Here is a 15,173-nt window from a genome sequence, read left to right as displayed (position 1 = left end):
GGCGTAGTCAGTGTTTGATTGACAGCAACGTATTCATCTAATGGCGTGCCTCCGTAGTACAGAACGGTTTACACGTCCACGGCATCGTATGCTTTTTTAGCTGCTTCTAACCCAGCCGGTAAGTAGAACTAGAATTTGACATTAGCCTTGCCGTCTTCTACACTGTTTGTTGAAGAGGTGAGGGTTAAGATTTTAGAAGTTTTTTTGGAGGGAGTTTGGTAAATTCTCAGGTGAGGGCCAGGGTTGGGTAGGGACAACGACTTTTGAATATTAGGTTATTTGCATACTCGGTGTGTATTTGATCGGATAGCACGCAGACTAATCAGCTGCAACTTTGATTTTGTGCAATTTGTTTTTTGTATCTGTCAATTACAAATATTGCAGAAAATTGGTATGTGCTGGAGAGATCGTCTCTCAGACATTTCACAATATTTCCCTTCAACATAGTTTTGATAGAAATTAGGGCTTCGCTGATCGTATGCGGGACGCCACTATTTTCTGTCACCTCAAAAAAAGAACGGTCGAGCGGCCGGTTGGGCATCCATTGGGCAATCTGGTGTAATTTAGGAGTTGACTTCATAGCATGGACAGTCTGTCGTAAAATAATTATTGTAAACAGTTACAATTCACGCTTCTTGTAGTTTCGTTGGCCTAGAGGGCTGACATTATGACCTTTATTAGTCATATGTCCAGGAAACGTCCTACTGGTCACAAAATTTGCTCCATGTTGTGTGTCCGTCGCCATTTTGGTTGTCGAAGGCCACTCCTTTCATTTCGGACCGATTGATTTGTACCAGCTAAATTTGAAAACAAGTGCTATCTCAAGACAAAGCCAATAAATTTTGTTCATCTTGTCGAGTTATTGTTTAACGTGTCACAGAATGTTTGCTGCCAACTCGCGACTTATAAACTTTTACCCGGCCCGAAGACTGCCAACACTGTAAAAATAGTTGATACTCAAAAATAGTTGACATTCTCATCAATATAAATCCTGGTGGAAGCTTTCAATCCTGTTGTCCCATCGGTGTACAGTTAGGGAGTGATGCGTTCTTGCAGCCACAGTTTCACGGCAACAGTACTAGCGCAATTCATGATAAATAAAAAATCCATCGATTTCGGTCGCGTACCTGTGCCAACTTTCGAACTGACAGTACTCGAAAAAGTAATGCTTCTCGCAGTCGTACGACCATCAGAGTCTCTGAGATGTTGTTTCGATTTTAGATTATTATTCTGCGTTCAAATTTTTAGGAAGAAAAATAAAATAATCTTTCTCAAATGTGTGAAAACTTATTGACTTATAAGGTCATTTTTTGGAGGATCAACATTTTTACAATATTTTTTTCTTTGACATTTAAGGTCCCATCCTAAAATATTTTTTGAGGACATCAAATTCAGGCCATATAGCTTATTCAGAGTGCTTCCTTTTTCACTCCCAATGCCACCAAGGATGTCCCCATATTACATGAAGAGCTCTTAAATTTTGAATGGAAAAAACAAGATTCCAAACAAACAAGTAGTGCCTGCCTTGATAGTGGACAAAAGTGAGAAAAAAGACAACAGTTGCAACTTGTGTTATTTAGTTTTTTATATACAGTGCATACACCGACTTTTACTAGTTATTTGTTGAAGTTTGCTATGATGAGACCCATCAAACTTATTCAAAGTATGCTTTTTCTGAAGTTTGGAGCAAAGTAGGAGTGTTTTGGATTTCAGGGTCACACATGATCACCTCAGATATATTGAACATGTACAACAGATACGACAGGCCATAGATTTGCACTTTCGCTTACGTCAGAAATTGTAGGATGAGTTGGTGATATTAATCTTGATTCCCTGTTGTTGTTCATCACGATTCCCTTAGGAGTACAAGAAGTTATTCTGTAACTTTATTCCAGTCATTTCATCTCAAATACAGCTGGATTTGCTGATTTAAGTAGAATTGAATTCTCAAAAGTTTATAATTAATGCAGTCAGCTTATGTTTTCTTTTTGATTTAACAAGCTATGTTGAACTTTTCTCATAAGGTAGTGAACTGAATTTTAAAAAGTTGGGTTTATGCTGAGAAATCTCAGTGTCTCATTGATATGCAAGGAGAACTGCACTGTGTATAGTATTGTTTGGCTTGTCAGGGGAGCCATAAAAGGTGCATAGGTAAGGATAGGCACAGGGTCACACCCATTTTTTTCCCACAGAAAATCTTGCATTTAACTTGGGGTTAATAAAGTCAAAAACTAGTGGAAGTTTTCTTTCTCCCAATATTACAACAATGTGTATTCTTCATAAAGTGGTCATATGCCTATTTTTGTGTCAAAATGAGTTTTAGTCTTACCCATAAATATATTTTATGTGTTTCACTGTAAGCCGTCTTTTGTGAGCATTTATTTCACTGTAACCTTTGCCTTCAAGGTAACAGCCATGACAATAGTAGATTGGGCCATGGAATTTGTATACCCTGCATAGAGCAATGGGTAATCTGCCGAACACAGTCAGGCAAACAGTATTTTCTTCATCATTCCAAAGCTTGACCTGATTTCTCTGAAAATTATAAAATTATAAAACATTGTATTAATTTTGTTGTAACTAAATACTTGCGGAAAGGTCAAGTATGCAACTCGCAAACATGGGAAATATCTGCAATTATTTTTGGTTGGCCAGGTAGGGGGCCTGTCACTCCCAAGCGATACTGGTGACCTTTGCCCTCTTATGTGCCGTCCAATATCTACAATGACTTTGAAATGAGAAATGCCTTGTGTCTGTCAAAACAGAGTATAATGATTAGCAGGTTTTTATGTCAGGGACTACTCTTGACGGATTACCTTTTTTGTGTCACAAAAGATTATTTGGGAAAGGTAGTGGTATGCAAGTACTTCACAGTCCACACTGTACTAGTTGAAAAAGTATAGAATAGGAAGCCATTGTTGCATGACAAATAGGGTGATAATCTAATACATTGCATGCCTTGATTACCTTATGAATGGGTGGAGGGTTACTGCTTTGTTTTAGTCACTGAAAGTATAAGTTACTGTGATTTAAAGTAAAACGAAAGTATGATTCAATGTACATTATTCATATAAACTTGATTTTTGATTTTTCCCCCAAAATGCTCATATAGCAAGTTTAGAATCCAAGAAAGGCACACAAACTTATCAAAGTTTGTCCGTGTCTGTCATTTTATGTGGCAGTATGCTGATCAGGTGTGGAGCTAGAGATTATGTTTAAGGCACTACTACTTTTCTGTCTTTACTCCATGATGTCAAAGAGTTACTACAAGTCAAGTATCAGAAGTTGTCAACAACATCAAACTTTATGGGTGACTTCATGAAAAGCAGATTTCTCCATCTTGTTGCAGAGATTCAATATGATGATGATAATGCTGTTATCTTGATACAAATTTTCCCACTTAAAAAGCAGTAAAGCTAGTCTTCATAACTGGCAAAGTGGCTTTCTTCTGGAGAACATGCCCCCTCCCAACCGTACTATGCTAACATTTCTTTGTCAAATGCTCACTCATTTGCATGGAGAGTCATGCATGTGAATGGCCGTCTGTGTGTACTCTATGACAAACATGACATCAATATGTTTACATCAATATGTTTGCATTTTCAAATGCTCATTGCTAGTTCCGGATTCAAGATAGTCGTATGTGTGAAGTACCAGTTAATATGCCTCACCGCTCACAGTTGGATCCTAACTGGTCTAAATATAGAGAAAAACCTTTTAAAGTTTAAAAATATGTCACCTTGAGCCACCATCTAAATATTGTTTGCTTTTGCATAAAGCACAGAAAGGTAGCATAGATCTGTGCTTGGCGTCTCATTTTATTTACTATGTGAAGCAGAGCTGTTTCATAGATTATGCGTAGATGTGAAGATTCCTCTTGTAGATCACGCAATACACATTATAGATGGTGTGGTACAAGTGTGAGATCATTCTTGGGTAATGATATTGCAGGATTAAATCGTGTTAGGCAAATGCTAATCGGCAGAAGAAGGCACTTTAGAATCGTAGATGCAAATGTATTCCACTTTACTTGTCGACTCTTGAGCATTTAATCACCCGGGATCATGTGAAAACTTGACAAGTTAAATCGCGCTTTCTAATTTAAGTCACAAATGTGTTTCCTGAGTGCAATTAGAGTGAAGTCAACGTTCTTGTGGATGCTCTCTGAACATCAATATGTACAGATCGAAGTCTGGCGTAAGAATTGGTAAATCTAGGTTTTCACATACATGTGAAAATAACAATCTACCCCCGTAAAGCAAGAATCTGGACATATAAATTTCAAGTGAATGCATTAAGCAGTAAAAAGTAATATTTGAAATATTGTTAGACTTTTCCATATGTCTCTTGGTATCTGCTCTGCTTTAGGATTCAACCCAGTAGCAGCTGTTGGGATGTTTTTTTATTTGAATAGATGCCAGGAGTCGTGGGATGGAAAACCACAATCTCAAAACATTGTATTTCTGTGGTTTAATAAAATTGGCACTGAGAGAAAAGTAAATCTGTCGTCATGATGTAAACGTTACTTGTGAGACAAAAAATCAATTCTATAATAAACATGGAAATAGTCTTTACATATTTTTATTGTATAGTTATTTACAGATGAAAGGGCATTTCTGTTTGTAATATTATTGAATAACAACATTTAGAAAATATATTGCTCAGATGGCTGTTTTTGGATTTGGTCAACCCCAAATGAACCAGCTTGATCCAAAGTGAAAATTTTCATCATCATCCAAGTATTGTTCTTCATCATGGACTCATACCAGTATAAGTGAATAATGTTGATCTGTCATTTTGTTTAATTGCAGGTCACTGTTTGTAGCTGAAGGACTGTAGTCATCATCCCAGTTGTAGCATCTAACAATTTTATTTTCTTCATCATATTTTTGGAACCCAGTCACTTTAAGGTGAGTCACTGTGTAGTCATAGTAATTTTGAAGAGGACCCCTCCCAAGCTGTGTGGATTCCTGCAGCGTTTTAGTGATGACACGCTGTTACAAAAATGGATCTAGTGAGGATTATTGTCTATCATCACTTTTGCATCTCATCTTGTCCATTAGTAAAACCATCCAGTTCTGCCATTGGAACCCTTTCGTGTCCAGTCTGGTCTGATCTTATTATTTACAATGGTAGAATCGGACATGGTTACATGAAGAATAGGGGTGTAAGGATGTCAACAGAAGAAAACATCACTGCTGTCTATTGATTATAGTGTACTTTACATTAAGTAATGATATGCTGTCCACAGATCAGGTTTCGTACCGTGTATCATGTGAACAGATTGAACCGTCAGGCCATGGAGTGTCTCAGTTGTCGTTTGTGTGTACTGGATGAAAGATGTCCTTGTCACAGCACAACTCAATAGTGGGATCAGGGCTGTTGACTAGCCTAGTCATATTTATGCATGACAACGAACTTTTGCCCAAGCAGTCATGATGGCATATGGTTGTTGAGAAGTAGTCCAGTATCTTACCATCATTTCAAACTTAGAACGACATAGTTTTGAGTCTAAAACGTGGGCTAGATACTAGACTTGTAAAGAAGCTGTCAGGTAATTCTGATAAATCTTGCTCCCAAATGCTATCGTATATCCTGCTATCTTGTATTTTGATTTTCCGGGAGGGGAGGGGCTTTAATATGTGAATTACATTTGCCAGTGGACACCGGAAGTAGGACATGAAGTAGGGCATCAGCGCATCCCAATGATGAATCAAGTTTTTCAAGGTCACTGATAAGATTGTCAATCTCAAGTTGATTAGTTTTGTCCCTTGGTACACATCAGTGGGTTGCATGACGAACTTGGAAGATATTTACATGCCCCTAGGGTAGCATGACAACCAGAGGAACAGACACTGAGATGCACAGAGATAAACTTTTGAAACAAAGCTTAATTAGGTTGGTAAGTTTGTAGTGGGTAGCTGCATCCGTCTTGGCAGGTACCCCTGGAGTAGCAGAGGAAACTGGTAGCCAGTTTTAATATGTTTTACAAAGGAAGTAAGCATGAATGGAAAATCTTCAAATAGGAAATTGTAGCTTTATGCAGCGGAAACTCAGACATTGTTGCCTTCTGTTCTCTCCCACATATGAGACAGACCTCCCAGAACTAATGTCTTGGCAGATAAGGGAAGTACCGATAACAGCCACAAGAAAGGCTGTAAAAATATCTAACTTGCTAGCCTACTTCACCAGAGACTATCGTTTGTCAAGCAGTTTAACAATTGCCCTCATATTTTTCCTCATCCATGAACTTTTAGCTTAGTATCCATGTCTGTTTCAAACTAAGGATTACTGTTAGGGTTTACAGAGTACCAATTAAATGTATGTATAGATTCTAGACCAAGGAATTTGCAAATGTATTATAAAAATTGATGCATTCTTGTACGTGCCCTAAATTTTGTATTGTGTTGTGAATGTGGAGACTTTGAAATACAGTCCAACTAATGTGTTGTGTGTCGTAAAATTTATTAATTGTCAGAACAAGACCCTAAGAGTATGCATTCCGGCACCCAGTGATGTGTGCATTTGTACCCCTGCCTTTGTTAGGGTTTGACCTTTTTGCCATGTCAAATGGAACCATCTACAACGACCTGGCTCTCGTAACATGAGTGATAAGAATGTCTGCATATGAGTGTCTGGCTGTTACTTTTTTCAATTCATTAGCATAGAGTTTGATAAGTCGAGGAGTTCAATAGGAAAGAGTTTGTCCAAATTTCATTCCAATGAATTTGATTTAAAGTACATTAACGTTTCAACAATACCTATATGTTGAAAATTTGAACATACTTTTTAGGTCAAGAAACTGAAAATCACACACACACTGTAAGAATTTAGCAAATTATCAGAAAGAGATAGCAGGGTTTAGTAGTCTGATTCTGTGATGAAGGGATCAGAAAGGTGAAAGGTGTACATTGTATTGCATAGGAAAAATTGAAACCATGTGAGTGCTAACAAAATTACCGCCATCAGGAGTTACATTACTTACTTTTTTTTGTGCTAGCAACAATGCTGCAATTAATAGTGAAAGGGTTAAAGTTTAGACCAGTTACTCATCCATGAAAATGACTTTTGTTCGTTATTGATGCATGACTTGGAAGGAGGATTCGTTGCAAATATAAATTTGACCTTTGCCCTGTAGTATTTGGCAGGAGCTGTCCTATATTTAAAAGTCAATGGGTGTAAATTATCAACACAAAATTACTGGGAATTGCCAGAAATCGATATTTGTCCAGGGGGCAGCATATGGATAACCACAGCCATACCTTAGGAAGTGTGGGTGTGGAGAAAACTTTGAGTCATCCTGGTATTTTGTAACACATCACAGAGATTTTCTGCACCAAGTGTTCAATCTTTATGCACCAGCCTTGGGCAAGGTGGTGCATTTTTCAGCAAGCTCCAGGTGATTTTGCACCAAGATAAAAAAAATGTTGAAATCTAGCAAGGAATGTTGCGAGCAGGGTATATTTTACTCATGAATGTTGAGCTGATATTGTACGGAAGGTGATTTTATTTTTGGTCTTTCCTGTGCATGAGTGGTCTTAACACTTGTCTCCTTCTTGTACTGTGGTAATCCGTCTGACTTGAGCAAATCCCTCCTGTTGCCACCAAGATTCATCTGTTTTGTCTGGTACACAGGAAGTGAAGACTTGCTTCATTAAAAGGAGCCCATCTAGTGTCTGTATTTTCCGCTGTGGTGTAATTTTATACGAATGCATAACTTTGATGTGACTCCAGACCGCATAGCGATTTTACGTCTGTACAACACCACCACTTTGAATTCCTTTCAGGTCTGCAAAATGCAATATGTGGAAATCTTCAGAGTACCACTTGATGTGATTTCTAGCAAAAATTGTGTAATGCCATTTTATTGCCCTATTTGCTGCAAATGGATGACACTTGTAATGCGTCATGTAATTGTATTTGCCAAATTGCATGATGATCAAGATTATCTGAGCTTGTAGTTCGGTTGCTTGTCTGATAGACATGACATTAATATCTTTCTGTGTGAGAAGTTCTAGCTGTGACGCCTGACACGCTGTCTTGTTGTTGAAATTGTTATATCAAATCTACAGTATATTGTATATGTATAATGTACTTGAAAGACACAACTTCTATGTAATGTTGATAGTGCTGCCCCCGAAAATGATACCTGTCCTTACAGACACCTCTATATTAACAACACTTCTCGATAAGGACAGGTTTTAACAAGCCGAAAGTGACAAGTGATATAAATTTTACCCCTCCACTAAGGACACTTTACAGTTCCCAAAGATGCCCTTGGTAGAAATGTCTCACTGGACACAAACATCTACTAGTTTCAATGTCAAACCTTTCTTATATGTATGATATATACTCTTTTCATGTAACTGACATTTGTCAATGCTGGCATAATCCATGGTAAGGACACTGAACACTAATGAAAGGGTAAAATATTTGATTTTGTTTTAAGTGCACTGCATTTGACTTTTCAGAGAGAAAAGACTGCTCTGTACACGTTTTATGGTAAAAATGTTTCCAACTGCAAGTGACCTGACATAATGAGGTTCCAGGGCTACAGGCGTATTTTCAATTGGTAAAAAAATATTGCTTCTGAATTCCTACCGGGGTCTGCGTCTGCCCTTTGCTGAAATCAGAGTCTTTTCAAAGATGTCTTTCAGAACCAGAAAGACATTCTGAAAGACATCCTGGATCCCATATATCACTACGATCATTCAGATGGGAGAGTGTGTGCGTGCTTCGTGTCATGGTCTTTTAATAGCGCAATGAACGAAACCCAATCCAGGCTAGGTCTCGGCAGGTCAGACAGTCACTCGCTGCACATTAGGCCTTGTGACTTCTTCAAAAGAGAAGAGTGACTTGTTATTTAAATTGCCCGCTGTTGATGTTGTGAGGTTCCGTGTAGAACTTGGGTCCACAATATAGGATGGATTGATATTGATGGTAGCCGTTCATGAACCCAGCCCCAGGTATTGTTGCGGTACAATGAACTGTCTCAGAGTTGAATAGGTACATAGAATTGTCAATGTCAGCTCAGTAGATATAAATGCACCATGTAACCCTGATGTACACTCAGAAACCTTACAAATACTGTTTGTTATTAAGGTAATTCAGGCATACAGACTTTGGAGCATTTGTTTTGGTTTTCCTGAAGTTAAGACAAATTATATCACGTCTGATTCTGTATCTGGTTGCAACATTCAAACAAATCTCTGCCATAAATAGGAAATATTATCTGGCATAAAAACTTAACATACTCCGTCACTGGGTCCTACTTAACTGTCATTTATGTTCATTGTACATAATTCAGAGGTTTGTATAACATTTTATGTGGATGTTGTACCCTATACTACTGTATATTTAGGATCAGAGTCAGTCATATGTGTCTTTATCTCCACAGTGTCAAAACATCACTTAAATATTCATGTAAAGTTGACTGCATGCTGGCAGGGGTCAAAGTTCAAGCTCAGCATTCAGTGATGTGGTTTGTGCCCCTTCAGCAGCAAACTGGTACTATGGTCTGTGGTATACCGTGACATAGGTATTACTGGAAAGTTGAAACTTTGTCATGAAGTCACTCAGTGAGTAGACAGTGAGGGACGCTAGACAAAGCAGCTCTGTACTAACTGTTCATTTACACTTTTACTGTCGCTTCGAGAGGGAATATATGGGATTGTGAATAATGGCACCGAGTGCATCGAATTTGAATGGCTGATATTTAATGCAGATACAATCACAGAGATAGCATGGTGTGTAGACATCACGATGGAATGTGACCTTATAGATATTTTTTAATTCTACGGACTGAAGCTTTCCCCGGCCAAACAACTTAGTTGTGTTGGTGTCTGAAGTATTGTGTTACTGATCCACGCGTTGGTATGCACACTTCACTGACTTGAGGTAATGGGCAGGTGTGTCTACCGCATTCTCACCCTTCATACCTTCACAATTCTGCCCATTGATTTGTTTTGTTTCGTTGGAAGTGTTGTACCTTCCTAATGCGTAAAAGCCTACATGCAGTGCATTGATGACTGATTTTAGTGCGTGAATTAATTCGTCTGGTTTGAAAATTATTGATGATTTCAGTGACTTCGAAAGCCATTGTCCGCGCTAACAAAATATTTTGTGTAGATATGTGTACATGTTGCTGTTTTTCTTCAGTACACCTTGTGTTTTCAGAACGGGTTTGTTTACAGCATTTGGTAATTCTAGAATAGAAGGAGGAAAAAAAGAAACTTTGTTTTACAAACCTGTGTAACAAAATTTGATTGAGGCATTCTGTAGGTGAAAGTAGGATTTGTAAATTTCTATAGCCCAGAAAAATGGATTATTTAGACCAGTTAATCATTGATGTAAAATTTATTGCAAACAAGGTGTGTATGCTAATTTTCCCACAGTTGACATTAGGCTGTTCAATCATATAATTGTAACAATTACAGTCAAACATTTATAAATATATAATAAACGTATATTACAAGACAAATAAACATTTTTTTGTGAGAATGTGAAGTTTTACTTTCAGTTGTGGTGTACTATGGGTTGAGAAATTGTGACGTCTTTTGAAATATGGAATAGTCCAGACAAGTGGTGTCCATATTTGTGGCCAGGTTGTTAACATTGTTTAGTATCTGTTGCTGATGCATCTCACTGGGTCCTAATAATAGTACGCCAGCGCCAGTATGTCTTCAGATGACCTTCTCACATCTCCATCTGGCTCAACATTTACCTGTAGTGGTATTTGGGCCAGTTCAAAGGTACCACCAAGTCATCTTGTGACATCATCACTCGAGCACATTAACACTTTGATGTGTTCCTAAGATTTCATGGCGCAAATATTTGACTATCATTGGCTGCAGACGGACATGCAAATATGACCAGATTATCCTGAGATGGAGCTGTGTACGCTTTTCTGGAAAAACTAGCGCTGCTTTGAATTGTGTCTGTGATGGATGATCCAGCAAATTGTTTTCAAAGTGAGTGAAGAGTGAAATCTCGGGCAACAAATGTAGTGGAAAGCGAAGATGGCCATGATCAGTTCGTACCTCCGCTGACAGAGATTTTCCTAAGTTGTTTTGTCCTTCAAGGAAATCTGATGTTGTACTATGAAGTGAACTATGAAGTGAAACTAACTGGTGGTGTTACTGCCATTACTTTAGTGAATTGTAGAAACTGCCGGGAATCTCTACAGAGTCCATTGCTTCCTTCAAGAGCTATGGGACATTGCCCTTGTGGAAGAATGTTGCAACCCATACCTTATAAAATAGGGACTGAGATTGAGAAGAAAGCTGTAATTTGCCGTTGGGACTTTTATAGTATTGGATGCAAAGTGTTTGCATTGTTCACCTGTTGCACAAAGCACTGTGGAATGTAAGGCCATGCACACCAAAACCGCACTGGCCATGGGCATGAGCACAAAGGCACTACTCTTTCTGTGAGCTGTATTGAAATTTCTGACAACATACCAACCCAGGAACACTATTGTGTCTTTATCTTTCGACAATTGAAGGTGTGAGTAGCACCCAACTACTGGATAGACTGAGTGAGAGGCTCTCTGTGAACTGGTTGGAGCAGAGATGGCTGTTCCATTCATTAATCACCCTCCCCATTGTGACAAATCTACCGTTCCATCCATTCGGCATGGCTTGCTGCATCTTCTGTGTAGATCCCTTTAGAGTGAGGACAATTGTGAGGTCAACAGTTCACATCAATTACAGTGGTGTGAGTGGGATATTTATCTGTCCTGAAACTGAAAAAAAGAAATTCCATTTACCAAAGGGTAGAGTTCCATGTGCAATGGGAAATAACACTTGTTTACCAAAGCAAAGAAAGACTGGAATTTCAATGGTACGTTCAGGAATGTAAATCTGTATCCAGTAAAGTTTGCGAAAATGTTGAATTTTTCTAGCAATAATGGTGACTTCACTGTTAAGGTACGTCCGTAATTAGTGTTGGTGCCGTCACATTAACACTTATTTCTATACAACGCAGTCATGTTGAGTAAGTTCAAAGTCAAAGCAGCATCCTAGTCGGTATCGCAGATAGCATTTGATACCGGAATTTAGATTCCAATTTGATAAACTGATAATCCATGCAAAAGATTCAAAACAAGAATGCAGGAGCCAGTCAAGCGTTACCATCATTCCTGCAAAGCCATTTGTTACTGACAGAATTCTCATTTGAAGTATGCTTTATAAATTGAAGGGTAAATGTCCATTACGCATCTTGAGAAGCAAATCCCGGTGCCTTCTGAATGTTGATCCTTATCATATATGGGCAATTACTTACTTGGATATTCTCATCTTCTTTTAGTAACATCTCAAAGGAAAGAAAGTTCAGTTTTTGTCACCAACCATTTATTATTGATTTTTCCAAAATTTTAGCATTGACAGTGAAGGTGATAATAATTGACTGGAACTTTCCCAGTGTCCTTGACATTTTGATAGTGAAAAAGACTAGTCATACCTCAAGTTCGATACCAATGTGGTTGGTAAGACTGTGCATATTATGCATTGTCACATAAAAATACATTCCACATCAGTAATTCAAAATTTTTTTTTTCTGCTTCTGATATTTACTGATTATAACGATGATGTAATGTCAGTCAAAATTGACATTATTGAAACTGGAAGCTTGGAACATTGATGAATATTGAAACCATTCACCCCCATATTTATATATTAAGATCCACCCACACAGAAGTAAACTGTCGGCTTGTACCACACAGCGTTGGTACTTGGTGAATACCAGAAGGTTGTATCCGGTGATGACAGAGCCAGATTTATTTTATGCATGTTGAGAGCTCTAAAGAATGATTCGCCTGTTCACTTCAGATCAGAACACAGACAACTCAGTATGAATATCTTGATTATTGGGCACCATTTCATGGTAATCACCCCATACAATAACAAATTTGTTTTTGTTATGCATAAGTATAAACATACATGATCCCATGAATGGAAAGATCAATTCGTCTTTTGTTGCTTGATGAATGGGTGGACGTTGTTTGCACAGGGAGTGTTCCGGTGTCTGAAACAATTGTCCATTGTATGGCTCCAAATTGCCAAGCTTTCTGCGGTTATCTAGAGAGTTCATTAAACCTGATAGAAGACATCTGTCATTGACTGATTGCTTCCAAATGGGAACAAGTACACCCATGGAGAAGGCCATGAGCAGCCCTGTACTTGCTGTAGACTGTTTACATAGGTGCAGACTCAGCCCATCCCAGCCCTGTACTTGATATAGTGACCGTTTATATTGGACAGACTCAGCCCTGTACTGATTTGACACTTTCTTTTAAGATTTGTAGAGGTACATGTCATAATGTGTATGTGTGATTATACAGGACAGGCTCAGCCCTGTACTTGTATTGGGCACTTTCTCTATAGCTTGTATATTGTGTGTATGTGATCAGCCTAGACTGTCCCTACACACCCTTTGCTTGATGTACACACTCGTTATGGAGATACACACACAGCACTTTACCAGGTTTCTGACTGTCTCCACAAAGTTGTAATACTGCTAAATAGCCATGCACTTGTCGTAGACATGTTCTATGAAGGTGCAAACTTAACATAGACGCCATCTCAAGAATGAACATCAGTGGAAATGCTGCCCATGGCCCATTTCGTGTCTGACAGACACACTGTAACACAAACAACCGAAGAACTGAGACAGGACTGAGTGATGTGTACTGTTGCATAAATGAAAATCATAACAAAAGCAGCTGTTGGTTCATATCCTGAGCTGTCTGGACAAAGGAAAGACTTCAGGGTGTTGCAGGGTAACCCCTGCTGCTATGTGGCATAACAGTGACTGATTAATAGCTTCCTTGGAAACTGACAAAAAAATACAGTCTGGTCATCAGAAATCAGAAAGAATTGTTTGTTTGTTTGTTATTTCATGACAATGACCTTGTCATGCTTTGTGATGTTCACCTTGTGGCTTGTGGCAGTTTTAATTTGAATATTGCTGTCAATGATTGTAGTTCTTGTACTTTATTAGTGTGAATCTCAGCAAAATAAGAAAACAAATACTGAATTTAACATTGTAACAGACTATTTTGAAGTAAAGCATTGAGACCAATCAGCTTGCTTTGTACTGCTTGTCACATTGAAAATCAAATATTTAGGTAGGTTTTTTTCCACAGCGAGGTCATCTCGGATGTTTTTGATTCTAGCAAGCCTGGAGGGTGAAAAGACATCCCATAGGTTGTCCTGAAGAAAGTCCTTGTTAACGTGAATGGGGCAGTCATGAATGCAGAATGTTTTGTCTCTGTTGTATGCGTGCATGAAGTCACCCTTGTGGCAATAAAAGAAAAAGCTCCCAAGGATTACGGTGACCTGGGGATAAAAAGGGTTCAAGTGAAACAGGCATCAAAAGCGTCAGTGAAATTTGGGAGTGTCTGCCTTCAGAGCTAGGACAATAATTACCGGCTGAGGTTTCCCATGAAATGTGTTTTGGCTTAGCACTTTCTCATGGGTTTGTGGTTAGATTAATGCAGTCGTCTGATTTCTGTATCCAACTTGAACAAGTGGGTAATCAGTCAATGACAGGTTCATGGTACAACGTCAGCTGTGACAACCCACAGGGGATTAGGAAAGCATAATCTCCAAGACTGAATGTCTCACATGTTGCTAAGATTTTGCAACTTTTGTGGAAGAGACATCAGGTTTTTTGTACATTGTTTTTTGTTTTGAAAAAAAAAATAATAAGTAAAAATGTAATGAGATGAATAAAAACAACTAAGATATTTTCAAGAAGAATAATTTCAATACTTGATATGCATTAAGGTGGTTGGAAAGGCTATTTTTGCACTACTTCTTTTCTCAGAGTTAATGTCAAATTTCAAGTGTTAGAATCAAGATATTTAGTTCAAATTTTCAGCAAAAGTCCCTTAGTCAATATTTTCTCCAAAGAATATAAAAATTGTATATTTGCAGCGATGATTTTGAAATATGACACCAGTAAATATTGAAATTTAATTTTTCATATTTTTTTTACATATTTGAATTTAATAATAATTGCATAGTATTAATATTACCAAATTAGTTATAAATATGTTGACACTATTTATTTTAAGATTTGTACGGCAGGATTTGTAAATAAAATTTGTTTTTATGATTTTACATGGGTTTATATATCAAAAAATAATTAAAAATTCTTTCGAATTTCAAAAT

General features: G+C 37.9%; 1 protein-coding gene across 33 annotated transcripts in view; it reads left to right on the top strand.

The window, feature by feature from the left end:
- LOC139140420 (catenin delta-2-like) overlaps positions 1–15,173 on the top strand; it is a 72,710-nt gene continuing 57,537 nt past the window's right edge. For all 33 annotated transcript variants that reach the window (XM_070709698.1, XM_070709693.1, XM_070709694.1 and 30 more), the window contains exons 1-2: positions 1–118; positions 4,812–4,910. The gene's annotated coding sequence lies outside the window, so the exon portion shown is untranslated. The remainder of the gene's footprint in view (positions 119–4,811; positions 4,911–15,173) is intronic.

Source organism: Ptychodera flava, chromosome 9 (assembly GCF_041260155.1).
Source record: "Ptychodera flava strain L36383 chromosome 9, AS_Pfla_20210202, whole genome shotgun sequence".
In the NCBI taxonomy this organism is placed as follows: Eukaryota; Metazoa; Hemichordata; class Enteropneusta; family Ptychoderidae; genus Ptychodera; species Ptychodera flava.
This window is presented reverse-complemented; position numbering and strand designations above follow the sequence as displayed.